Here is a 26,354-nt window from a genome sequence, read left to right as displayed (position 1 = left end):
CCCGAAGTGTGTATGTCCGGTTCCGCTGCCTGCGTTTCCCGGGTGAGCTGCGGGCAGCTGAGTGAATCGGTAGAGTGTGATGAGGTAGGGTGACCTCGAAGCGACGTAATGTTTCGGGGAAATTGGAAAGTAAGAAGACAGGGAGACTCCGAGCCCGAAGGACTATTTGGCACCGAAATGTGGTTTCGGGCGGCAGTGCCCTGTGGGCCCAAAATGTGGGTCCGGCCGGGGTGAGTGCGGTGAGTGGCCAGGAGTGCAAGTCCTAGTCTTGGCCTGAGCAGTTAAGTCCGCTGTTCTGGGCGGACTGTGGGGCCGTGGAGTGAAAAGGGGTGTCTTCTGCGTGGACAGAGTTCAGATCGGCTTTAGCTAGGTTGCTGGGCTCTGATCCAAAGCATTTTAGGGGAGTTGTGCCCCGCGGCTGTGGCCGAGCTGAGCCAAATGAGGCTCAGAGCCACAGCGGATTTCTAGCGGACGTAGAGCCTTTGACTTGATCTGCGAGGCGTGAGCAATACCTCATATGCGGCCTGTCCTATTGCCACATATTTTATACTTCATTGGCCTTGGGTGCCCTGGTGTAGGGATTTGGAATTTAAAATTGAGCTCCTTCTCAAGCTTTGCCACTGATTGCTTGGGTCAACTTGGCCGATATACGACTTTGCTTTCCTAAGCTGCAAACAGTTCCAAATGCTTCTCCTCGGAGGGTGGTTTCAAATAAGTTGTCAGTTTACAAAGGTGCCAGTTTACAAAGATGAAAAGGCAAGGCTAATACGTACGTTAATAGAAAATACTGGGTAAATCTCAATGTATTTTCTTATTCTAGGAACACGTTCCTGTATCTAAAAGGTTACTCAAGAAATGGTTGCATGGTTATTGAAACAATATTTTCAGAACTGATAAAATAAGTAGTGGGAACCGGTGGACTATCCGATGGGACAGTTTCACTTGCAAGTAGCAGAAAACCCAACAAAACTATGTTCTAAAGTAGCGCAGGTGCAGATTGGTTAGTTCAGTGGCTCGGTAACACAGTCAAGGTCCCAGTGCTTCGGTATTTCTCCTCTGCCATCCTTAGCATATCGGTGAAAGTGACAGTGGAATCCACATAATACATGCGGATGTGCATTGTGACAGATACCCATCCTAAACTGGTAATTATCAAAGATAAAAAGACTATACCTACCATAATTGGTTTTGACCAACCACAGTTCACCCCCCAGCACTGGAGGAAGGACCCAGCCTCCCCTGGCCAATTACCTGCACAAAATCAGGGCTCTGTCGGAAAAGAAAAAGAAGGAAGTAGAACAGATGTCAAATAGGTAACTAAGATCATCTGCCACAAGGGACATCTCCTGCCAGCAAAGAGCTAGGCCTTCTGAGAACGGGTCCCAAAAGAGGTATTGGGGGGAGGGGGCGGGGAAAGGTGGTAAAAGGACTGGTGGAAGAATAAGGAAAAATTTCCCCACAGGCTAGACCGTCCAAAGCATAAATGCTGAAGAAAAGCTAGCAGCCTGGTTCATAGAGGTTTAAACTGAAAGCACGTTCATCTTTGACTCATGGTAGTGCTCAAGTAGTCGTGTTACCCCCAACCTTTGTGCTTATATTTAACGTTATTTTTATGTCAAGGATATCTCATTTAGGGCTCACATGCTCCTGATTTTGATTTTTGACTCTTTCACCAAGAACAAAAGTCTCTTGTGTCTTTTTTCTCCAAACTTTGGTCTCATAACAAGGAGAGAAACACAGTTTCCACTGACCAGAAGTGAAGCTTGCGGTGTTAACTCAATGGATAATCAGAGAGAGAAGGTTATCTCTGAAACAGGAAAGGAAACTAAATCTTCCCTAGACCCTGTAAGTACTGAAGTTAAGCAAGTACATGAAGAAAGGGGCTTGAGAGATGGATCTTGTTTAAAGTAAAGAGATGAGATACAGAGCCCAAGACCCAAGATTGAAAGGATAAGACTGAATTATATGTCCAAATTGGATTTTTAAAAATCCGAGATGCTTGATGATATATCCATTATATGTTCACGTAACAGATTTTTTAAAAAGATTTTATTTATGAGAGAGAGAGAGAGAGATGCGTGGGGCGCCCCTCCAGTAACAGATTTTAATTGTCAAAACTCAAAAATCCTGGGGTGCATGGAGACTGCTTAAGAGTCTCTCTCTCCCTCTGCCCCTCTCCTCTCTGTCCTCCCTGTCCCCCCAACACCGTTCACTTACACACTCTCTAAAAAATAACAAAAACAAAACTAAAAGACCTCAAAAATCCTTTTGGCACAACCTTCTGACAGTCTTCTTCATTTCAGCCTTTAAAATATCATAATAATCTGTATGTATTAAAATTCTTTTGTAGCCAAAGATCTGTTGTCTCTCTGGAGATCACATTATCTTTTTAAAAATGAAAAATAATAGTTTTTTTTTTTTTAAAGGTTTTGTTTATTTGACAGATCACATGGAGGCGGAGAGAGAGGGGAACAGGCTCCCTGCTGAGCAGAGAGCCCAATGCGGGGCTGGATCCCAGGACCCTGAGATCATGACCTGAGCTGAAGGCAGAGGCTGAACCCACTGAGCCACCATGGTGCCCCCCCAAAATAACTTTTTATAGGAACATCTGGGTGGCTCGGTCCATTAAGCATTCAGCTCGGGTCATGATCCTGGGGTCCTGGGATCAAGGCCCAAGTTGGGGCTCCCTGCTCGGCAGGGGGCCTACTTTCCCCTCTCTTTCTGCCCATCATCCCCCTCATGCTCTCTCACTGTCTCTCAGTCTCAAATAAAATAATCTTTTAAAAAATAATAACATTTTATTATTAGAAAAAGCAGTATGTGTGCATTTTAGAAAGTTAGAAAATACAGATATGAAAAAAATAGAAAATAAAAGTGCCATATTCTTATCATTCAGAGATTACCATTGTTCCCTTTTAAGTATAGATATTTTCCCTAGTAAGTTTCAACATAATTTCCAGAACAAATTGCTAAGTTTGGCGTTTTTAACATTCCCAGACAGTACTGTTTTTCAGGGTCCATTATTTAAAAATAAGTATGTTTCTAGTTATTACGGCCTTTGTGTCCTTCGTGAGATATAAATACCAATGAGAAATTGTCAGGGCCATGTCAGAATGTACCAGAAGAGCGTAGATAAACAAGATTAGCTTCTTCTCTCAACTTCAGCAAGAGGCTTTTCTCACAGGAATCCAGAACGCATGTCGGGGCAGTTAGGAACCTGGGCTCATTAGTATCCCGTCTCTAATGAAGGGAGTGGGGGTTGCTGGTCATGCCTGCAGGACTTACTGTCACAGCAAGAGGCTGTCACGACTTTGAAGCTAAAATTACCTCTAACTGGGCAGGAATTCCTTCATCAGAGAGACGCTCAAAAAAGAAAGAGAAAGCAAGGAGGAAGAGAGAAAGGGAGGAAGGAGGAAAGAAAAGAAAGAGAAAGAGGAAGGAAGAAGGAAGGGAGGAAGGGAGGTAGGCAGCTAAGGGCTCTCGGTTGTGCCTCCAGTATATTCATACTATGGCAACAAAGTGCTTTTCCTCTGTGTCAACTCTAACGGAATTCTTTCTTAGTCACTGAGGCTAGAAATACTTCCAAAGGAAGATTCTGGACCTACTGATACTGATTGATTATTGCAAATAGAAGCTGTAAGCAGAGACTCCTGGAGGCTCATAAGATCTACAGAGCCTACAGGTTGGGCACAGTGAGGACAGAGAAGGAACAGCGAGTTGGAGAGTAGACCAGAAGACTACATGCTCAGACAATTAATTTCCCCCCAAAGGACCCTACAGATTGAGCCTTCGGAGATCAGGGGTTTAATGAGACACTTGACCCAGGAGTGAACAAATCAGCATGGAACGGCCAGGAGGGAAGTGATGGACTTGCCTCGTTTTCCCCTGCAGCAGACAGAAAGGCTGTATTGGAGGACCAAGGTGCTGAGCCAGCCCAAGCAGGGAAAGGAGTTGCAGAGAGTGAGTCAAAGCCTGTAGCATCTTGGTGTAGATGGTATGCTCACGGTCAGAGGAAACCCACTGAAATGAAACCCATTTTTTTTTTAAGATTTTATTTATTTATTTGACAGACAGAGATCACAGGTAGGCAGAGAGGCAGGCAGAGAGGGAGGAAGGGAAGCAGGCTCCCTACTGAGCAGAGAGCCCGATGCGGGGCTTGATCCCAGGACCCTGGGATCATGACCTGAGCTGAAGGCAGGGGCTTTAACCCACTGAGCCACCCAGGCGCCCCTGAAATGAAACCCATTTTATTAGTCAAGATTTTTTTTTAAGATTTTATTTGTTTATTTGACACAGAGAGAGATCACATGTAGGCAGAGAAGAGGGCAGAGAGGAGGAAGCAGGCTCCCCGCTGAGCAGAGAGCCCGATGCGGGGCTCGATCCCAGGACCCTGGGATCATGACCTGAGCCAAAGGCAGATATTTAACCAACTGAGCCACCCAGGTGCCCTCGTCAGTATTTCTTAAATATTAATACTGAATGATAGAGGGTGGATAGTAAAACACATGTTTTGTTTTGCTGGTAGGTGAGTAAAGGAGCATATTTTTTAATAAAGTCTTTATAATTTGTCCCTAGTATACATATCATGAGGTTCAGAACTCTTCATACCATTTGACCTTGTAAATCTAATTGTAAATATCTACCTGTATTAATTGGGCATCCGATTTCATTAACTATACACAGAGACCCAAAACAACATTGGCTTATACAAATAGAAATATATTTTTCTCTCACATTTAATTCAAGCCGGTTTGACAGCTGTGCCCTGGAAAGCTGCCTGGGACCCAGGCTCCTGCTGCTTTGCACTTCCCTACTCGTAGGGTATTTTCTCTCCTGACTCTCAGACTCCCAGTCCAGCTTGGCTCACTGCCCTGTCTCAGTCACAGCCGGCAGGAAGAGGGAAAGGACAGCGTCTTGGTACAGATTTCAGGGCAGAACTTGGAGGTTCTTTTCAGGGCAGAACTTGGAGGTTGCATGTGCCACTTTGAGTCCCATCCTATTAGCTGGAACTTAGTTACATAGTCAGAGAACCACACCTAACTCAAGGGAGGCTAGGAAACAGAAGTTATTCTGGGTAGCCCATGCCCAGTTGAAAAGCAGAGGCTGTATCACGATGAGAAGAGGAAAGTAGGGGCGCCTGGGTGGCTCAGTCTGTTAAGCATCTGCTTTCAGCTCAGGTCATGATCCCAAGGTCCTAGGATTGAGTCCTGCTTTGGGCTCCCTGCTCAGTGGGGAGTCTGCTGCTCTCTCTACCTGCCTCCCTGTGCTTGTGTTCACTCTCTGGCATATAAATAAATAAAATCTTTTTTTAAAAAGAAGAAGGAGAAGAAGAAGAAATTGGACACTGGGACATCTGGCAGTCAGTGCCATGTTATCCTAAGGAAATGTGTTGAAAATGGAAAATCATGAAGGTGTTTATTGCAGAATTACGTACAGTAGAAAAAAGTGGGAATGACCTAGAGTCTAAGAATTTTTCCTCTTTCTCAGGAGGAAATGTCACAGCCAATTAACATGTTATTTTTAAGGAGTTTTACCAAATATGGGTAAGTGCTAACATTAAAAATTATTAAAGCAGGCGCGCCTGGGTGGCTCAGTGGATTAAGCCACTTCCTTCGGCTCAGGTCATGATCTCAGTGTCCTGGGATCAAGCCCCGCATCAGGCTCTTTGCTCAGTGGGCAGCCTGCCTCTCTCTTTCTCTCTCTCTCTGCCTGACTCTCTGCCTACTTGTGATCTCTCTCTCTGTCAAATAAATAAGTAAAATCTTTTTAAAAAATTATTAAAGCATATCAAACTATACATAAAATACTATCATTATTAAAAATACACTGAAGAGAGCAATAAGGAGACATACAAATGCTGAGTGATCATCTTGGGCTGGCAAGCAAAGGGTAATTTTTTCTTCTTTATACTCTTCTATATTTTTCTTATTACAGTGAGTACGTATTACTTCCAAAACTAGTCTGGAGTTGAACTGCGTGGGTCAAAATTGCTCCCTGCAGCTTAACAGCTCAGACATCTTGGATTCATTATTTGACCTCTTGAGGCCTCAGTTTCCATAGCTGCAAAATGGGAACAGCGAGTGTGAGTACCTCATGGCCTGCCTCATGTTGTTAGGATGATTAAATGAGATACTATGTGACACAACACTCTAGGATACAAGAAGTGCTCAAAAGTATGAGCTTTATCATTGAAAAGATTTTTAGGGATTCCTGAGTAGCTCAGTTGCTTGGGCATCCCACTCTTGATCGTGGCTCCGGCCTTGATCTCAGGGTTCTGAGTTCAAGCTCCGTGTTGGGCTCTGTGCTGGGCATGCAGCCTACTTTAAAAAAAAAAAAAAAAAAGTTTTAAAATAAAATCATCAATCAGACACATCTGCATCGTCCACATAGAGCTTCGTGTAATGACGTGTTTCCCAAGAACTTCAAAGAAGGGGAATAAGGCTGAGCTCTGAGAATTAAGCTGAGAAAATTGAGATGAAATCAATTTCTTCAGAAATAGCAAGTAACTTTAAGCAAAGCCTGGAAAGTTAATCAGGCTGGGATTTGTGGTTCGGAAAAGGAACACGTTTACAGAGGCGCCTAGTCTGAGGGGAGCCAAGAGGAAGAGGAGTCAGCAAGAGTCTGGCACCCTCCTAGTGCTCCTCAGGCAAAAGAAATGTTGAAAGAAAGGGACAGGCATTCCTGACAGCAGAGAAGGGTCTGCTGTGTTGGAACAGGGCCCAAGTAAAAGATCTATCTTAAGATAGATCTTAATAGATCTATAACCATGAACAGGTAAGCCAGTATTTGGTTTAAGTCTCAGTCTTTTGTGAGTCCGAGCAGTAAGCCCAGCTTCAGGGTGTACTGACAATATACCAGAACCAGACCCTCCCAGTGTGCTGGCCTGACCCTCCAAGACCGGGCCCAGCAGCCACATGGTTGTCCCCTGCTCCCTCTGTCTTGGTTCTATAGCAGCAAGCAGGATCATCCTTGGTGACCCACATAAACCCTTGGAGCATTTTATACCCAATGGGAATTTCACTGGAAGCCAAATATTTGGTTCTTGGTTGTAGTGGCTTTGATCCATGCAAATGTTAATAAACCTTTCAGGAGCACAAATCAGTAATCTCCCCCATCTCAAGCCAGTCCAAGGAGGCTTTTCCTCTCCCGGGGGTGCCCCCAGGGTGGTCCAGAGCCCTCTCAGATGTGGTCTGCCATCTACAGGGCTTGCCATGAAGTGGCTTGGTCATAGTCTGTTTCTGGGACCCTGGAAAATGTTTTCAGGGTCTTCCTGGAAAGCCTGACTTTTGAAACCCAGCTGTCCTCCTGGGTGAGTCAGGACAGGATGGTCGACAAAATGGGGACAACCATACCTACTTCTCAGAGTTGATGGCAAGCATACAGGGTCCCTGAGGAAGGACTATAACGCAGGGCGTAGCACATGGCAGATAGATGTTCAGCAAACTTGTGTTGACTCATAGTCCCTTCTAAAAGTCTGAGTGTCGATTGTCGTGTGTCACCACTTCTGTGGAAACCCTTATCAGGCCATCTTGTAGTCATACATCTGCTTAAAGGCAGAGAATGCATTTCAGTGGCAATTTGTACCCACGGCCCCTAGTGCAGGGGCCAGCTCTCTTAAAGCGAGAGAAGAAGGAGGGAACAGAATCCCGTATCTAAGCTCAGCCCTCACCTCACTCGCATTTGCTTCTTTTTTAAAAAAACATTTTTTAAAATTTATTTGACAGACATCACAAGGAGGCAGAGAGGCAGGCAGATGGGGAGGGAAGCAGGCTGCCCACAGAGCGGAGAGCCCGATGCGGGGCTCGATCCCAGGACCCTGAGATCAGGACCTGAGTCGAAGGCAGAGGCTTAACCCACTGAGCCACCCAGGCGCCCCACATTTGCTTCTTATTGGTGAAAATACCATATTGCTTGTGCGTGTAAAGATCTCTGGGAGGATACAGGGATCCTGGCAATCGTGGTTATCTGGAGAACTCTGGCACTTGAAGTCAGAAAGAGGAAGCCTACTTTTCAACATATCTCCTTTTGTTGTGGTTCTGAAACTTGGCCATGGGCTTGCATATTTGTAAAAAAAAAAAACAAAAAAAAGGTTTATGTTAGGGATGCCTGGGTGGCTCACTCAGTTAAGCATCTGACTCTTCATCTTGGCTCAGGTCTTGATCTCAGGATCATGAGTTCAAGCCCCACATTGGCTCCACCCTGGGTATGGAGTGTATGATATGGGAAACAAAGCCAAAAGAGGAAGCAGATTTTCTTGCTGCTTACAGCCCACTGACAAGTCCTTGAAACAGGCAGAATGACCTTCCTCCAGAAACTCAACTGCCTCAGTGCTGACACCATGGTAAGAGCAGAAGGAAATCTTAGTCCACCCCCCATCTGCCAGGAGCCTGTAAGTCTACTTTAACACGAATTCCTTTGCAAACTTCCTGTTTCTCTACCCCCCAAGATAAATGTTAGCAATCATCCTCCAAGTGCATGGCCCACTGATACATGAGACCACTGAAGGGTCTCATGACAGTTTTTATTAGGCAGTAATAAATGACCTTTTCCTAACAATAGCTAGCCCCCTCAGGGTCATGGAAACCTTGTTTCCAAAATACCTTGGAGGCTCCTCCTTTCCCTAACCCCTCCCAACTTGCAGGTATGTAATCGAGCACTCTTCGTGGCCCCAGTGCAGATTTTTCTGCCTATGGATCCTGTCCTTCTGGTTTAATAAAACTACCTTTTTGCCCCAAAGACATCTCAAGATTTCTCTCTTGGGCGTTGTCTCTGAAGCGCATCACTTCAAACCACGTTAGAACCTACTTTAAAAAAAAAAAAGAAAAGAAAAAGTTGTGTTAGGAAATCTCCCATCCCCTAGTTAAGCCCAAGCAAAAATATGTTGGACACATCTGTAAAAATCATATAAAGAGAAATATAAATGGCTAATAAAAATAGAAAAAAGTGATCAAACTTACCAAGAAATACACATTAAAACTGTGAGATCTTTTCACCCAGATGCAGAGAGGTAAGGAATAATAATATCCCATGTTGGTGAGGACAGAAGTTTTTTTACTCTTGGTGTCAGAGAAAACTGGTAAAACCCTTTGGGCAGGGGGTTGTTGCCAAATTGAAATGTGGTCAATTAGAAATACTTTTGAGGGCGCTGGGTGGTTCAGTCGGTTGAGTGTCTGACTCTTGGTTTTGGCTCATGTCATGATTCCGGGATTGTGGGATTTGGCCCACATTGGGAGTCTCCTTGGGATTCTTTCTCTCCCTCTGCCCCTCCCCCAGCTTTCTCTTTCTAAAATAAATAAATCTTTAAAAAGAATGATATTAACTAACATCCTACGAATTGTCCCTAGGAGAAAAAAAGATAATCTGCAATGTGTGCAGGTTTCTCTACAAAGTTGTTAGTTAAAACACTGTTGAGAAGCTGAATGTGTGGGTATTGCAGGGGAAACCGTGATTGCCAGACCCCGCTATTCTCGTCCCCAACCCTAGTCCGTCTGTTGACAGAGCAGAGAGTAGGGTCCTAGATAGTGGGGTATGATCCACAGCTGGAGTAAGAGAGTAGTACCCAACTTTGTTCCTCTGGCCAGATGAGACACCAGGGACCAGAAAGGAGAAGTGAAATTTTAAATGTCTTCATTTCTGGGGGCACCTAGGTGGCTCATTCCGTTGGGCGTCTGCCTTCAGCTCCAGTCATGATCCCAGGGTTCTGGGATCGAGCCCCGCATCGGGCTCCCTGCACAGCGGAGAGCCTGCTTCTCCCTCTCCCTCTGCTGTTCCCCTTGCTTGTTCTCCCTCCCTCCCTCTCTGTGTCAAATAAATAATTACAAAAATAAATTCCTTAATTTCTGGAGAGATCTTGACCTTGGAGATTCATAGAACAGTGCGTATGTATTACTTCCAAAATCAGCAGAATAAGCTGGGGCTTGGGAAGGGCAGGACCAGCCCGGGTCGATGGGGGCTTGCTGCTCGCCCGGCCCGAGAAGCCTGCTTACCTCCCTGTCTCCAAGGCCGGGAGAGGGTTCTGCATCTGAGGAGGCAGGAGTTGAGGGTTTCCCTTCAAGTGCTCCCCGGAGCCCTGCCTCTGCTTGGCAGCTTGGAATGCAGCTGAGCTACCACTGGGGTATAGATTGCTGGCTCTGCTCAAGGGTAGTAGCTCTAGGTGTCTCCCTGCTTGACCCATGGCCATGACTAGGCAAGAGAACTATAACGGTACAGCAGAAGAGGCCTTGCAGCCAGAGGGAGGAGGAGCAGAGTGATCAAAACACGCAGCTCCTGATGAAGCAACTGGAGGAGACCGACGACCACACCACCCAAATCACTGAGCCAAGAGACAAGGATATGACCTTATTATTATCTTTTTATGTATACCGGAGCCCTGGATTTATGCATTTATTTATTTGTCAGAGAGAGAGAGCACACACACACTAGCACAAGCAGGGGGAACAGCAGGCAGAGGAAGAAACAGGAGGCTCCCCGCTGAGCAGGGAGCCTGACGTGGGCCTCCTCGGGACCCTGGGATCATGACGTGAGTGGAAGGCAGACATTTAACCAGCTGAGCCATCCAGGCATCCCAAAGGGCTGACCTTAATTGATTAAAGCAATTAGGGACCATTTGGGGATGGAATGGTTTTTTTAAGAGGGCAACTACCTTGAATAGCCCTTGTAGTAACACATAGTAATGTGTGGTACCTCCTTGTCCCGAGGATAAAGGAGATCCTGTGTTAGAAGCTTAATGCAGTGCTAGGCAGGTAGTAAGCCCTTGGGAAAACATTTTCTCGTTTGTGTTTAAAAGAGTGTTTTTAAAGTTTGAATGGATATACATGCCCTTCTCAGTTTTGACAGTTCATCTTAAAGTACTGTGCATAGAACCCTGGAAACAACAGAATGTTGTACCTCTCTTATCACATAGGAAAGGCTTCTCAAACTTTAGTGTTTCAGTGCTTCAAACTTCCAATGTTTTTAAGGCTTCTCAAACTGGAAATCAACTAGGGATCCTGTTAAATGTAGGTTCTTAATTAAACGCAAATTCTGATTCAATCTGGCTGAGGCCTGAGGTTCGATAGTTTTAACAAGTTCCCAGGGATACTGATGCTGCTGGACCACAGGCCCACACTAAGTAGCAAGGGCATAGGTAGGGTTTCACTTCTGTTACTGGAGGGGTTTATCATTGCACCCATTTTCCATGGATGGAGAAAGAAGAGGAGGAAAGCAAGCAATTTCCTTTTTTTAAAACCTCGTTTCTTTATTTAAAAAAATTTCGGGCACCTGGGTGGCTTAGTTGGTTGAGCAACTGCCTTTGGCTCCGGTCATGATCCTGGAGTCCCACATCGGGCTCTCTGCTCACAGGGAGTCTGCTCTCCCTCTGACCTCTCCACTGTCATGCTCTCTCACTCTCATTCTCTCTCTCAGATAAATAAAATCTTTAAAAAAAAATTTTTTTTTTCAAACCTGGGATGCATGGGTGGCTCAGTTGGTTAAGTGTCTGCTTTCAGCTCAGGTCAGGGTCCCACCCTGGGATCCAGTCGTGCATCGGGCTCCTTGCTTAGCAGGGAGCCTGCTTTTCCCTCTGCCTGCCCCTCCCCCTGCTTGTGCTCACGCCCTCGCTCTCTCTCTCAAATAGATATATTTTAAAAATCTTTAAAAATTCCAAACCTGGGGGCGCCTGGGTGGCTCAGTGGTTTAAGACTCTGCCTTCAGCTCAGGTCATGATCTCAGGGTCCTGGGATCGAGCCCCACATCGGGCTCTCTGCTCAGCAGAGAGCTTTCCCCTCTCTCTCTGCCTGTCTCTCTGCCTACTTGTGATCTCTCTCTATCAAATAAATAAATAAAAATCTTTAAAAAAAAAATTCCAAACCTGAATCTTTGGAGGAAAAATGCAGCAAACCCCTATATACCTGTCAACTTAGCTTCACCAACTGGTAACATTAACGCAATTTGCTTTTAAGACATAGAAATTGCCTACGTCACTTTCACCTTGTCCATTGGTAATAAGTTTGGCATACACCCTCACTTGCTGCAAGGGAGGCTGAGAAATACAGCCTGCCTTAACAGCTGTTTGCTTGCTGTAGGGGGAGGGGTCTGTTACTACAAGAAGATGCGATAAAGCAGGTATTGGAGAAGGAGGAGAAGAAAGATTTGTGGGACAATAGACAATAGACAAATCTGACACATTGACCCCTTAAATCTTGTAACCAGTTGTTCTCTTGGAAGTAGATTCTGGAAAGATCTGAGCTAAAACTGCAGCCCATCTCTGGAAAGTATATAGGACTTAAAAGTGTATTTTACACACCTACCGCATTGTTGACAACTGTTCTGCCCTCATTTATCTTGCTGTACTGTGTGGATCTTTTTTTTTTTTTTTTTTTTAAAGAGGGAGTTTTCTTTTCTTTTTTTTTTTTAATTTTATTTATTTATTTGACAGACAGAGATGACAAGCAGGCAGAGAGGCAGGCAGAGAGAGAGGAGGAAGCAGGCTCCTTGCTGAGCAGAGAGCCCAATGTGGGGCTCGATCCCAGGACCCTGAGATCATGACCCGAGCCGAAGGCAGCGGCTTAACCCACTGACCAACCAGGCGCCCCTGTGTGGATCTTTTTAATCAACCTTAATTTTTTGTTTTGCAACAAGTTTAATTTAAAAATAATTTAATAATGACACACTAAATATAATTGTGTGGAGTCCTCAGAATGTTACAAATGGGCCCAAACACAGTTCACTGCAGCATGTTTGCTTATAATGGCATGTTTGTAGACCTTAAACATGTTGCACTGGCAAGCTGTAAAGAATATTAGTTCTTTTTTCATTTTGTTCAAGTGTTATTCTCAGCTTTCTTTAAAAAACAGGAACTTACAGAAACTGTTACAAAAAGGAAATATACAGGTTGCTTTGTATAAATCAAGATTCCATCCGCCTCTACACATCACATTATGTAGACAGCAATAGATTTTTCCTTGTTGTTTTATATTGCCTTGTTACTTTTAAAAAAAATGTTTTATTTATTTGAGAGAGAGTGAAAGAGAGAGAGCACAAGTGGAAGGTGGGGGAAGGGGCAGAGTGAGGGGAAGAATGCGGGGCTCCGGGCTGAACAGGGAGTGGGAAGTGGGAAGTGGGGCTGGATGGCAGGACCCTGGGATCATGACCCCAGTGAAAGGCAGGAAAGGCAGTCGCTTAACCGACTGAGCCATCTAGGCGCCCCATATCACTTTTGATCTGTTTATTCCAGTTACTTTGAAAACTTCTCATCTCTTCACTTTTTCCTTTTCAAAATGTTAAAAAGAATTTGCTTTTAACTTTTCTGAGATAGTGTTATTTTATTTACTTTTATTTGTGATAGTTTATTCTCTTGGATGGGAATTAAATATTTTTAAGGTGGATCCTTTTAGCCTTCGACTGTAAGCAGATCATTCTTATTCCATCCTTTGGCTGCGTGGACCACTTTTTTGTGAAGGCAAAGCAAAAATTCCTGCTTTAAAGTTACTATCAGATGTTGCTCAACACGGATTCCCTACTGTACAGAACTTGGGTTCGATCTTGTGCTATAGACCCTCCGGCACCTTGAGTGCGACCGACCCCTACCCACTGGCGCGGCGACAGCCCTCCACAGCCTTTGTGCGGAGACAGACTGGCTGGAGGCAGCGTCCACGCCGCCACGCTTCCGGGGCTCGACGCCCGCCAGGCGCTGGGGATGGAAAAGCCCGAGGCCCAAGCGAGGGGAGCGTCAGCCCAGGCAGGACTGGAGGGCGGGGAGCAATCCCCGTCTTGGAAGCCCCCGCTCTGCGTATGGGGCACTCAGCTGGGCCCTGAAGGGCGCCCACGTCCGGCCGCCGGACCTCATCCGAGGCCTGCCCGGTCGTAAGATGGCGGCGGCGGCGTCGGGCGACGGCGGCGTCCCACGTGGGGGCCGGTGGCCAATGGGCTTCCGGCCTGCACCGCCGGCCCGGCGCGGGAGGCGGAAGTGCCGCGGGCCGCCGCCTCCGTCCCGGCTGCGGCCCCTGCCGGTTACATAATTCGTTTCGGGCTCGAGCGGCCCCTTTTCTCGGCAGCCCGCGACCCCAGGATGCTTTGAGCCCCACGACGGCGTCCGCTGCCGCCGGCTCCCGTCCGAGGTGAGGTTCCCCCGGCTCCGGCCTGCGGTGGGACTGGGGTCGTGAGGGAGGGGGGAGCCGCCCGGACCTGAGCGGGCCCGGGGAGGCGGGGGCCCGAGGGGTGCGGGACGGCTGGGGCGGGACCCACGCTTCTGGGTGCCCAGGCGTGTCCGCGGGGTGACGAGGGGGTCGCGGAGCTCGCGCCGGCGGATGCTGAGGGGGGCGAGGACGGACGCGCTTTCCCGCACTCTCTCCCGCCCCTGTGCCCTCTTTGCCTGAGCGCCTCCCGGCCAGGCCCCAAGACGAGTTGGTGGGGGAAATTTGGGACCAGCGGTCAGACTGCCCCTCGTTTCTCTCCGGGTCGCCCTCCTGAGGAAGGGCCTGGCCTTTTCACAGGTCAGCGGTTCTCCTGACCTGCCTTTGCTTTGGTACTTGTTGCGCGGATTGTAGTTATTTGCCGACTTGTTTGCCCTCCTGTGAACCCTTGAAAGCTTGGGGCTCTGTCTTCGTCGTCTCTGACTCTTTCGTCCTCAGTTCTACCTTTTGGTTTTAAAGACAGGTGAATTCCTTACGTTTCTGGTAGTTTGCAGACCAGCCGTGCAGACCCTACAACAGCTCTGACCTCCTCCACCAGATCGGGCGCTTCTCAAGCCTGGGAGCCTCTAGCTCCCGTGGTGTGTCCCCGTGAGAAAATTGTGAGGGAGGCTGTGGGCCTTCTCTGGACCACTGACCACACATACCTTTATGCCCAGCGGGTGCCAGAGCCCAGGACCTGGCGTTACTCTGCAGTGAACGTGGACATGGGCAGCTTCATTGATCTGTTTCACTATGTCAAGTCCTGAGCCATAAGATTTTGTTACTCACTTGTCCCGATGGAAAAGGATAGCAGGCCCACACGCTCACTCCCTGCGGTGCCCGAGTGGTTGTTAATTGGAGTGTCAGAACTGGAGAGGACATTGCTGATTGCAGAAGTGTCACCAGCGGACTTAAGGCAGAAACCTCTAGTTAATGATTAATTGAGTGATCCAGGAAAGGTCGGTGATTCCAGGTCATCTACAGAAATACCACAATCCCTGTGACATCTTGTGATGTAGAGATGTGAGAAGTTATTTGTTCGGCCTGCGAGACAGGAAGGAGGGGAGTCTTGAGCATCATTGAATTAAAAGGGGCTGGAGCAAAAACAAATTCTCTGTCTCTCACAAAAATCTCTGAATTGCCTTAAGTTTGGAGAAGAATGGAATAAACACTAGAAGAAACTCAGAGGTGGCTGAAATGTAAGTCCTGGTCATCTTTTCGAGTAGACAGATCAGTCATGGCAGTGCACACAGGTCTTCACTTCACCCTGTTTTAGATTTTGTATCTGTAGCAATCAGCGTGCAGATCGGCCCTGGGGAACGCAGTGTGCCAGAGCTCCTTCTCCATTGGGCCACAGTTTGCTACAATTTCATCTCACTGAGCTTGCACGCTAAGTGCACGCTGGGATTCTGTGAAGACAGTTAAAACCTGTACAAAACAAAGTCAAGGCATGGTGTGCTGTTGACAGGCCAGAATAGAAAGTACAAGCATGTTTTTGAAAGGTCTGTGTGTAGCTTTTGCCTCTCTGTAACTTGCAGGACTTTGTCATCTGTATTTTAACCACACCCACTCAAAGGCTTCAGATAGGACTTGAAGTTGCTTGGGAACAGCATGCCTCAGTCTGGGTTGGAAGAAAATTCCTGGATGTTAGGAGATGTGAGAGATAAAAAACACTTACCCCTGAACTGGGGTGACGCTGTCATTGCTGACTGGATACTCAGCTCCAGGTCTGTCTGAGCCTCCGTGTACTGTTAGCAGCATTTTGGTTTCTGGCAACCTGAGGTGTGTTTAGACCAGATGGACACAGCATCCTTACACGGCAGCAGCCACAAGTAACACAGTGTAGGGGAGAATCCTGCGAGCTCTGAATTTAGGCTGGCGCATGTCTTTGCAGTGCTGAAATAGCCTGGGGGTCTCAAGTGTTGGTGACAGCTCTCCTACCTGAATAGAGAGCTGGCTGCCTGTCAGGCAGTGTCTTCTCTTAAATCATGGCTCCTCTGTGTCTAAGTTTTATCTCCATTATCTTCCCTCGATATCTCTTTCTGGAAGGAATCCATGAAGCCCTCATCTGTTTTTCATCACCGTTCCTTGTTTGTGACAAGCAAGCTTAAGGTCTAGACTCCATGTCAAAGCTGGTCTTGCGTCTGTCTGTGTGCGTTGCTTTTAGGTAAATGCCAGTCTGCAAATAAGGCTGCACCTCGTGGGTCTCTTTCTGGCCAAGTTCAAATGCTGATTTTTTTCTTCCACCAAATATTTGTAAGTGTCTTTGATAATGTCAAGATCAGGTCTCCTTCCCTAAATACCATTCTTTTCTAGCATGACCTCTGATAGGAGCCAGCTGTCAGGCCAGTTCTGAGTCAGCAGAAGTCCTTCCACCGCTGGTGAAAGAAAGACCCATGCATTGGAAAGCCCAGTGAGCAAAGAGTAGGTTAGTATTGTGCTGTGAACCCTAAGGCATTTGCTCAGTGCTCGTGGAATGATAGGAAGGAGGTCTAAACAGGGAGCCAGAGCTTTCTGCAGGAAGTGGTTTGGGGTCCAGGTCAACAGTTGAATGAGGCTCCCAGGAGCCTGAGTGCCCCTTTGTGGAGGCCAGCAGACGTGCGGCAGTCAGCCAAGGCAGCCACAGCACTGAGCTGAGCCCGATGGTCAGGTAGAGAAGGAGGAATAGCACATGAGGGCTGGTCCCTTGTTCGTCCTGTCAGCGTCTCAGACTCCTCATTTCTTCACCTGAGATCAGCTTCCTGCTCAGGCAGGACCCACGTCCTGGAAGGGGGTAGAACTACCTATGAATGTGACAGTGTGGACATTATTAAATGTGTGTTTAGATAGTGAGAACAAGTACCCATTTTGCCCCCAAATGGGCTCTTAGGGCCAGCTTTTACCCCATGGCCTTGAAATAGCATGGCATTTTGGGTACAAATGCAAGAAAAAACCTTCTAAAGACAGATTGACAGTTGTAAAGAAGCAAAAAGGAGGTGCTTGTGGAAGGCGACACAGGACAACGGTCTGAGAAAGTCTTTGCTCCCTTTGCTTCCGTAGGAACACCAGAGAAAAGTATTTTGTCATCGTTAACAAACAGCATTAAATAAAAAATTCATCCAGTTTCTTGTTGAATAGTTACTGTTGTTAAAAATCAAATCACGTTCCTCTTTTTTTTTTTTTTTTTTATTTCCTGAATTCCTGAAATATGATCTGTTTGGGCAGCTAAGTATTGAAATTTGAGCCCATCCTGAAAATGACCGAGAAGAAAGCAGTTTCATTATATAAAAGAGCTTGTAGGTAATTGTCCCTGTGGTACTGAGAAGAATTCTTATCTGGAAAATGTTGGTGCGGTAATATTTACACCTTTTCTGTAGTGTTCTTGGGGGTGTGCTGGTGGGTACTTGCTTCAGTTTTGTTTCTTTCTCAAACCACTCCTCTCTTTAAACTCTTCAGAAGGGCTTGCTGATTCAGAGGGTTGCTGCTCTTCCAGTTTGAGTTTCAGATGACTTTATTTCTCCTCTGGCCTTCCGTTTGTAACACCTTCATTGAAGTGTGACCGCAGAGAAAAGTTCACCACTTGACAAATGGTCATGGCATGAGAGTACTGTGTACCCACTACCCCAAAGACCCTTCAGCCCCTTACTAGCCAGGCCCTCTTCTATGTAACAACAACAACAAGTCATTAAGATTTTATTTATTTATTTGACAGAGTGAGCACGAGTGGGGCTGGCGGGGCAGCGGGAGGAGGAGAAACCGCTCTCTGCTCAGCTGGGAGACCCAACACGGCTAGATCCCAGGACCCTGGGTCATGACCTGAGCTGACGGCAGACGCTTAGCAGACTGAGCTACCCAGATGCCCCCAAAAATCATTTTCTCGTAGGAAATACCAGAAACACTAACAGTCATTATACTGGGGTTGGGACAAGTATGGGAATCTTAGTTTTGGTTTATGTTGCATGTGGCTTATTTTAGTCTGAACATGTGTTCATAGTAAAAAAAAAAGTTTACAAGAGCATTTCTCTCCTTCAAGAAAAGGAAAATGTTTTTAATCTTGTTTTAATTTAATTTTATTTTAAATAATCTCTGCACCCCACATGGGGCTCAAGCTCATGACCCGGATGGAGACCTGAGCCAGTCAGGTGCCCGGGGAATGTTTTTTTAAAACCTTTCTTAAAATGGTCATTTAAAACTTGTAAATATTTTAAATTGGCTTTTATAAAGCCATTTAAAGAGTTGTTTAGTGATTACACGGAGCCCTTTACAATATGTTTACAAGTCTGTTTACCTTCCTTAACCACAACTACCTCCATTTTGCTTCATTACAACTTTGAGCATCTGTTTCTGGTATCCGTGCACAAAATGCCACACTATTCCAGGAGTCTGGGATTAGAAAGTTAGCACTATGAGATACTATTTTGGGGCAGAATGGGTAATCCTTCTACTTATAAGTTGAAGAGACACTGTAAAACTTCCAAGTTGTTGCTAATTAAAAACAGCCCATGAGATAATTCTCATAAAAATGTATTCATGATTTGCTCATACCACCTGAAAGTATTTTTTTTTTTCCTGAGAACAAAAACAACTCAAGCTCACTTAAAAAAAGAAAAATAAGCTCAAATAATACAGAAATGAGTGTTGAACACAGACACCTGCTGTAATTCCGGAGGCAGATGCTGACAGGAGGTTAAATAGTTTTTAAAAATATTAAGTTAGCCTCATGATCAAGTGTTAATTTATACCAAATTTGACCCAATTTCATAATTTACATCTCTTTGATTCTGAAGGATCTTAAGTGCAAAGCCAAATAAGTGGAGATTAAAAACCCAGCTGGAAACGTGGAAGAAAGGCAGGGAGGCCAGGCCTGCCGGGGGGCAGCGGGGGCCTGTGGGGGGGGGTGGTGTGGGGAACAGTCTCTGAAACCCAACTCCCCTATTGCTGTTCTTTTTACTTTGAAAGTGAGTAGCTGCCTGGTCCCTGTTACCCACTGTCCCCAGCAGGGCTGAGGGCTGCTCCGGCCGCCGGAGTTCTGTGTGGGAGAACATACTCCTGGCTGGGTTTGAGCCCTAGACAGGATCCAGTCTCGGCTGGTGGTCAGGACTGCAGGTTATTACGTATGTTTTTATTCCCTAAAAATCTGGCAACTTCTAGGTGGTTGTGTCGTAAAAGCGAGCTAGTTGACCACTCCCTGGATCTGAAGTGGGTGCTGTATTCTGGGTGCTCCTCGTCAGGTGGCCTCCGACCAAGACCCCAGCTTAAGCAGAGGGGCAGGCGTGCTTCCTCCCCGCACCAGGCCGTCCCGCACTCTCCCTGTGGGCTCCACGCCCTTGCTCTGTCTTTCAGCACCAGCATGCGAGCTGGCAGTGGAAGCTCGTCTGCACCCTCATGTTCTATTCTGGGAAGATGAGATGTGTCTGGAACTTTCCAACAAGGGGTACCATGGTGTCTACTCGGGGCTCCACGTCTCTGGCCCCTGGTTCCAGTGTTCCCTTTTTCTCCCAGCTCATATTCTTTTCCAGTCTTCCTCTTCGTCCTTGTCTTACCCTAGACCTAGGCTTTCCTTCTGACACTGGCCAAGTAAGGCCACAAAAGGCAAAGAGGCCTTAGGCAGCCTTCCCACAATCCATGCCTTTGTCTGTGTGGAAATTCGCTGGCTCCAGTGCTGTGATGCGGGTCCTGAGAACAACCAGGGAGTCTGTCCGACAGAGCTGAGCAGCATGAGTGCAGATGCCTTCTCAGGGAGCATCGGGGTTGCAGGTGGCGCACGTGCGCAGTGGCCTCCGCCTATGCCCTCTGCATCTGGTCATTTTACCTCGGATGTGCAGCAAAGCAAAATAGAAAAATAAATTTAAAACAAAATGACATCTGTGTCATCTTGAGGTACAATGTAAAGCTTAAGATCAGAGCTCCAAAATGCTAGATGTCCTCCTTGTGCTGCACAGAGGCCTTTGTCTTTGCCTTCTCACCCTCAAGAATCTGAAGGAGGACCCAACTGTTAAGTGCAGGCACCCCAAATTCACCGGCCCCTGGCAGAAAACTTGGCACCTGACTGGTGTTTACCATGCGGCCACCTGCTCAGATCTGAAGCAGAACCATGTGTGTGACGACCACTGAAGGAGACACAGCGTATCACCATCGCCCCGGCAAGTTGCCTTCTGTCCCTTCTCAGTGACTCCTACTGCATCTACTTTCTGATTTCTGTCACTTTTCATTCTTTTAGCCAGTTTTAGAGTGTCCTACAAATGGAATCCTCCAGTATGATCAATTTGTGTTTGATCTTTTTTTTTTAATTTGATAGAGATCACAAGTAGGCAGAGAGACAGGCAGATTGGGAGGTGGGGAAGCAGGCTCCCCGCTGTGCAGAGAGCCCGATGCGGGCTCGATCCCAGGACCCTGAGATCACGACCCAAGCTGAAGGCAGAGACTTATCCCACCGAGCCACCCAGGCGCTCCTGTCAATTCATGTTTGAAGAGAAGCGTCTGTGAGAATTACAGGCTCCCCTCAGAGCATGGTGGGGTAGGTTTAAAGAGGAAGGCTGTTTGGAGCCAGAGTGCGGGGTGCTTGTTTCTTGTCATCTTGTGAATTATTCATGTTGCTCCTACACTGAGGTTTCAGAAGGAGCCCAGGCTGCTGTGGAGAGACGCTTTCTCCCTCACGAGCAGCTGCCTGTGTGCACAGCTGAGCTATGAAGAGGGCTCCCTGTGTCCCTCAGTCTCCTTCGAGGCCTGCAGCCCATTTTACCGCTGTGCAAGGCAGGCTTCCGTCCCTGTCCCCGGCTTAGTTTTCCTTTTGCCCCTCGTCTGTCCTAAAGGCAAGAACTTAGAGCTCATTACTGTTGCATTTTCCAAGCAGATCAACCTGACGTCTGCAGAATTGCACGTTCCCAAGAGCCCTGGGACTGGTTCTCGGGCTGTGGGCGAGCGTGTGCTAATCTTCCCTTGGGCCTCACCTGAGAAGAAGCCTGGAGTTCGGGGAAAGACCAGGGTGGTCCTTCATCGTGGGTGAAGTGAGCTCAGGCTTCAAGAAAGGGACGGACTCAGTTGTGAGCTTCAGAGGGTTGGGGAGGGCAGTCCTGACAGAGGCTGCTGGCTTCCGAGGCGGGGAAGCTGTTGGTGCTTTGTCGTGGGTGTGCTGGAGCAGACGCGGGGCCGACGACGGGCACAGCGGATGGAGCGGGAAGGTGGCAGCACATGGGGCGCTGCAGGTAGTGGTGTGGAAGGGGAATGAGTGGCGGGAAGGCGTGTCCGAGAGAGGGGATGCGCAGTACCCAGAGCGGGTGTGTGGGCAGGAGGAGCTGTGGGGCTGGGCTGTTTGGAAGAGGCCATCTTGTTTCATCTTCTCAGCGACAGAATAAAGCAGAAGCACATACAGAACCGATGTCTCAGTGGTCACAGTGACCCCAGCATTGTGGCAGGGTCTGAGAGCACAGGGAGGACTTAGCACCCATAGCCCTAAGTGGAGGGTGGCTCACCGCGCTGGGAGAAAGGACCCTTTGAACCAATGCAAGTGAAAGAAGAAAAGGAAGGGAAGGTTCTAGGAGTGATAGAGTGTGCAGTGTGGTCATGGCAGGCCTGAATACCAGATGTCTGATGAGGGCAAGGGGAGAGGCCAGAGCACCTCCCAAGACATTAAGAGGAGGGGGTGCTCGGGGCGCCTGGGTGGCTCAGTGGGTTAAGCCGCTGCTTTCTGCTCGGGTCATGATCTCAGGGTCGTGGGATCGAGTCCCGCATCGGGCTCTCTGCTCAGCAGGGAGCCTGCTTCCCTCTCTCTCTCTCTCTCTGCCTGCCTCTCTGTCTACTTGTGATCTCTGTCTGTCAAATAAACAAATAAAATCTTTAAAAAAAAAAAAAAAAGAGGAGGGGGTGCTTTTTAAAATTTGCATGTGGTTTGTGTGAGACCAAGAAGCAGTGTCTTTGAAGAAGGAAGAGGCCCTGTGGACCTGGGGTGTCAGGGCTCAAAGCGGGGGGGCCAGGAATAGGGTTGTTCCAGCCTCCTTCTTTGGGGTGGGAGTGGACGGCCCTGTGGACCTCATGACAGTGCCAGGAAATCTCTCCAGGAAGTGGAAAGATCCATTCTCAGCCCCCGGATTCTGAATCCCCAGCACTTAGCAGTGGAGGGGAGATGAAAAGTGTTCCTGTGCATGTTGGGGACATCTTGGTGGCTTTTTCTCCATTTCACTCTGTCCCTCTGGCTGAGCACGTGGAGGCAGTGCCTAGGTGTCCAGACAACAGCCCTTCCCGCCACCTGGGAATCCTCAGGGAAAAGTGGCCTTTCGTACAGGGACAGGGCGTCATTTCGGGACAGAAGGAAGACAAGGTTTGCAGCCTCCGGAGGATGAGGCTGGGGAAGGAGAAAGGATAGAGCAGGTGAGCAGACAGCCCTTCATTTGGATCTTGGAGAACGTGGTTTCTGTCCCTCCTTGAATTACTTCACTCAACCACCCTGCCCCCTCAGAGGCCAAGGGCAGGATGCAGACCCAGGAAACCCAGGCAAGAATTCTCAGAGTAGCATGAACCTTTGCAGCTTCATGTTTTAACTTCAAAGTCTAAGTGAACTTTGGGTTCCCTGTATAACGTGCCCCTGCTGTTGTAGTGTAGTTGAGTCTGTGTCTTCGTAGGGAAATGTCCCGAGAGGTGGCTTGTGGGTCTGAAGCTCCAGTGCCAGCACCCAAGGGCTCGGAATGGAGGCCGGGATAGGGGCGCGGCTGTGCTCTGGCTTCACCCGCTGGCCCCTCTTCTCCAGTGAATCATCAGGATTCTTGTCCCATCAGCCGTAAGAGTAGCCCGTAGCCATAGGAGACTGGCACATGGTGGAAGGTTCTAGATGGTAAGTGGGGGATTCCTACATGTACCAGAGGTGGGTCCCCTGGCCTGCTCCCTGTCTGTGAACCATCTCCCACACCAGCATCTCACGTGCCCTGCCACCCTCTCTGTAAACTTGGTCTCGTCGCCCGTGTTTCCTGTGGGAAACACCAGGCTCTCCCTTTCCCTGCCCTCCCTTTCCTTTCTCTGCCTGCTGTAAGCTGGGCTGGGACAGACTCAGCACTATAAATGCTGCATTTTCCCCTTAGTTAAAAGTGACTTGTTTCTATTTTTAAACCAAGGCTTTTGAAACCATGGAAGCCCATTTAATAGGGGTGTGAGATTCCACAAACAGCGGTGCATCTCGGAGCCCAGTGTTTACTTGAACGTCAGATAGGGAACAAATCCTGTCCCTTTGGTCAAGAGCCTGTCCCAAGAATACTAGGGAAAAATTTATGACTCTTGGACATGAGATGCTCATTTATTATAGGTCTCTCCTTTTGCTATCAGGCTCAACGTACAGGGTTTTTAAAAAATCTTTTAAAATCAACTTCATTGAAGTTTAGTATACATACGACAGAATGCACCTAGTGAGTTTTAACTGTCTGTATGTGTAACCACCACCACTGTCTACGCAGAGAACAACCCGTCCCCTCAGGACTGCGCTCCACGCCCAGCCCTCACTCCCTGGCTCCTCAGGTGCCCGGGGTCGGCCTGAGACCTTCTGGACCCCGACTGCTGGCTGATGTTGCCCGGTGCCCGTACTCGTTCTGTGCCTGGCGCTGGCGGGTCTGCTGAGCGCACGTCCACAGGGTCCTGTCCTGCAGTGCTTTTCCGCGGGAGCTCGGATCGCGTGGGCTGTTGAGCAGGAGCGCGAAGGGGCACAGCCAGTGGGGCTCTGCGGCTCCCCCGAGAGCGAGGGCAGGCAGTCGTGGCACCCCATTTCTCGAGCTGGCTCGAGCCCGTCTCACAGCAGATGAGCAGTCTGGAGAGCTGTTCCTGGAAAGAGGAGGACATGGAGTTTCCTGGCACCGGTCAAATCCTGGGGCCGCAGGCTGATTTCAGATTCCTCTGGTGATTTGCGGTTTGTGTTGATTTCTCAGCTGGGGCTAAGGGGAGTCTGAGCGTGATCTTTACTTTCTCAAAGGCATTTTCATTTGCTACCCTGTGAAGACTCATAGATGGCACAGACATTCTTGGCTAAGACTCGATAACTTCCTCTGATCACTTCTCACGCAGTGTGACAGATTTTTTTTCCTTTGAGTATGAAGTAATTAAAATTGGTCCAGATCTGGAGTAAGCTACCAGGTGGGCCTTGGTGGGCTGGTGGTTCCTTGTCTCTGAGTCACCTGCCAAGCTCTCTGATCTTCAGCCTTGTCTTCCTAGGGGTCCCCCGCCCCGGCCCTGTTGGGGGATACAGGTGCATGTGCGTGCTTGCACACACACACACACACACACACACACACACCACCCCCCAGGTGGCAGGGTCCAGGCTAGCCTCTCATGGGCACCAGAGTGGGTCCCTGCAGTTACTTTGCAGACTACAAACCTTCTGGTTCTTTCTGGAATCTACTGTGACTGTCTTCAGAAGTAATTTTTTTTCATCCATTTGTTCACCAAAGAAACATTCACTCTCAGGATTTGTTTTGTTTTGTTTTGTTTTGTTTTGTTTTGTTTTGTTTTTAACAGCTTTAATGAGCTGTGATCCACATGCTGTATAACTCACCCATACGGAGTGCACCGTTCTCTCAGCACTCCTGCTGTATTCACAGAGCTGTGCACCCATCGCCACATGCGGTTTCAGGACATTTCTACCGCTCTCCAAAGAAACCCCACATCCGTAGCCACTACCCCTCCACCCCCCCAATCCTGCTGTCTCCAGCAAGCACTCGCTTACTGTGTGGCCGGATTTGCCTGCTCTGGACATTTCATGTAACTAGAATCATAAGATAACATGGCCTTTTGAGTCTGGCTTCTTTCGCCCAGCGTCTCATTTTCACGTTCATCCACGTGGTGGCAGGTGTAGTTTGAGTGTGCCCCGCGGTTCAATGATTCGGTCATCGCTGACAGTCCATCATGGACCCCCACTCCCACTCTTGCCCAGTGCGGAAGCGGGATAGTGTCCTTGCTGGACTATTGAGGATTTTGGGAGATCGTCCTGTTTGGCTACTTGGATTGGCAGGTGGTGATGTGTCTGGGCTTGTCCACCAGGGTTTTCCCTGAAGACCGTTGCAACAGGGAGGGGAGGACCCTTGTCCCTGGAACCTTCTCTGGAAACACTGCACTGAGGGGCAGGGCTTGGCCTTGGATGATGTACTGTTGTGGACTTCGACCCAGAAGCTCCAGGTTTCAGCAGGGACTTTCTGCCTGTCCACGTTTTCTGGGCCCTGAAGGGAAGGGAAGTGGGGAGGGTGTTGCCCTCAGCTGGCCCTGTGGTTGGTAGTTAGCATCTCAGGCAGCTTCAGGCCAGCTCCTAAAACCATGCCTTGTGTCCCGTTGCTCCTTAAAGCATCAGTGGAGTTTGACATTTGATTAACTTCGGTCCTGAGCAGTGTTTCCTGAACCCATAACCCTCTGAACTAGGCGCCTAAGCGCCCCCCGGGATCCAGAGTGCATGTCTGTGAACCAGCCGCAGTTTGCCGAGAACTCACTCTTCCAGGGCAGAGGTGGGCGGAGGCTGGTGTGGCTGCCCCAGCGGGTGGCACTGCTTCCCAGAGCTCGGGGTGCAGGATGCCAGAATCGTTTACATCAGTCACCTGGCCAACCTGCCCTCTCTATCCCAAACTCAGCCTCTGTGGAAAAATTTGGTGGGTGGTTGATTGGTTGGTTTTTAATTGGGAACTTATTTTTAAGAGAGAAATGCACTTTTTTTTAAAGGTTTTATTTATTTGTGAGAAAGAGAGAGAGAACGCACAAGCCGGCAGAGGGGCGGAGAGAGAAGCAGACTCCACGCTGAGCGGGGAGCCCGATGCGGAACTCCATCCCAGGACTGTGGGATAATGACCTGAGCCAAAGACAAACGCTTAGACTGAGCCACCTGGGCGCCCAGGAACACTTTCAAACACCCATTTGGCATACCTTTCATCCCACTTGACAGTTATTAGCATTTAGGCATTTTTGCTCCAACTAAATGAAGTTACAGGATGTTCTGTCATTTCGTCTCTACATATCCAGTGTACATCTCTTCAAGAGTACAGACGTTTTCCACACAAGCGCAGTGCTGTTCTCATATCTGAGAAGATAAACGAAGCCATTGGTTGTTGATTTTAATAATTTTTTGTATGTTGTGCCAGAGAACTGTTTTTTAAAGTGTCAGAGTCATCTCTCTCTCTCTCTCTCAAATAAAAAAAAATCTTTTTTAAAAGATGGGGGGGGTGGTGCCTGAGTGGCTCAGTCTGTTAAGTGTCTGCCTTTGACTCAGGT

General features: G+C 48.0%; 2 protein-coding genes and 1 long non-coding RNA gene across 3 annotated transcripts in view; all 3 read left to right on the top strand.

Annotated features, from left to right (window-relative positions):
• ZNF174 (zinc finger protein 174) overlaps positions 1 to 26,354 on the top strand; it is a 60,223-nt gene that overhangs the window by 29,777 nt on the left and 4,092 nt on the right. The window lies entirely within an intron of this gene.
• On the top strand, positions 91 to 11,201 carry LOC116581023. The gene is made up of 3 exons (XR_004281859.1): positions 91 to 243; positions 11,042 to 11,048; positions 11,191 to 11,201. It is a non-coding gene; the product is annotated as an uncharacterized LOC116581023 (long non-coding RNA).
• The window catches only part of NAA60 (N-alpha-acetyltransferase 60, NatF catalytic subunit), a 30,039-nt gene continuing 17,591 nt past the window's right edge, over positions 13,907 to 26,354 (top strand). The window contains exon 1 of the transcript XR_004281849.1: positions 13,907 to 14,096. The gene's annotated coding sequence lies outside the window, so the exon portion shown is untranslated. The remainder of the gene's footprint in view (positions 14,097 to 26,354) is intronic.

Source organism: Mustela erminea, chromosome 20 (assembly GCF_009829155.1).
Source record: "Mustela erminea isolate mMusErm1 chromosome 20, mMusErm1.Pri, whole genome shotgun sequence".
NCBI lineage: Eukaryota > Metazoa > Chordata > Mammalia > Carnivora > Mustelidae > Mustela > Mustela erminea.
Note: the sequence above shows the minus strand (reverse complement) of the source record. Positions and strands in the feature narration are given on the sequence as shown.